This window comes from Cannabis sativa, chromosome 5 (genome assembly GCF_029168945.1).
Source record: "Cannabis sativa cultivar Pink pepper isolate KNU-18-1 chromosome 5, ASM2916894v1, whole genome shotgun sequence".
Lineage (NCBI taxonomy): Eukaryota > Viridiplantae > Streptophyta > Magnoliopsida > Rosales > Cannabaceae > Cannabis > Cannabis sativa.
Genome location: NC_083605.1, coordinates 10,117,146 through 10,117,790, shown reverse-complemented (window position 1 = coordinate 10,117,790; position 645 = coordinate 10,117,146). Strand labels below are relative to the sequence as shown.

The 645-nt window shown below is 43.6% G+C and overlaps 1 non-coding gene across 1 annotated transcript; it reads right to left on the bottom strand.

The window, feature by feature from the left end:
- Window positions 1–290: 290 nt before the first annotated feature.
- On the bottom strand, window positions 291–397 carry LOC133038642 (small nucleolar RNA R71). Its single transcript, XR_009688142.1, has one exon. It is a non-coding gene; the product is annotated as a small nucleolar RNA R71 (small nucleolar RNA).
- Between the last annotated feature and the right edge of the window lie 248 nt (window positions 398–645).

The window sequence follows — 645 nt, the reverse complement described above, 5'->3', positions numbered from 1 at the left end:
CGCAGTTTGAGCTCAAGCCAGTGATGTTTCAAATGCTCCAAACCGTGGGGCAATTCAGCGGGATGCCAACTGAAGATCCTCACCTCCATCTCCGTTCATTCTTGGAGGTGAGTGATTCTTTTAAGATCCAAGGAGTGAGTGAAGAGGTGCTAAGGTTGAAGCTATTCCCATTCTCACTACGAGACCGAGCTAGATCATGGCTCAACACTTTGCCTTCTGATTCTGTTACCAATTGGAATGACCTTGCTCAGAAGTTTCTAAGGAAATACTTTCCTCCTACTAGAAATGCAAAATTCAGAAGTGAGATAATGTCTTTTCAACAACTTGAAGATGAGTCCACAAGTGATGCGTGGGAGAGGTTTAAGGAACTTTTGCGAAAGTGTCCACATCATGGCATTCCACATTGTATTCAGATGGAGACTTTTTTATAATGGCTTGAATGCAGCTTCTCGAATGGTGTTAGATGCATCGACCAATGGTGCTATTTTGTCGAAGTCTTACGACGAAGCATTTGAGATTTTCAAGACCATTGCAAGTAACAACTACCAATGGTCCAACACAAGAGCTCCAACAAGTAGAAAAGTGGCGGGGGTTCTTGAAGTGGATGCAATAACGGCTTTGACAGCTCAAATGGCTTCCATGACG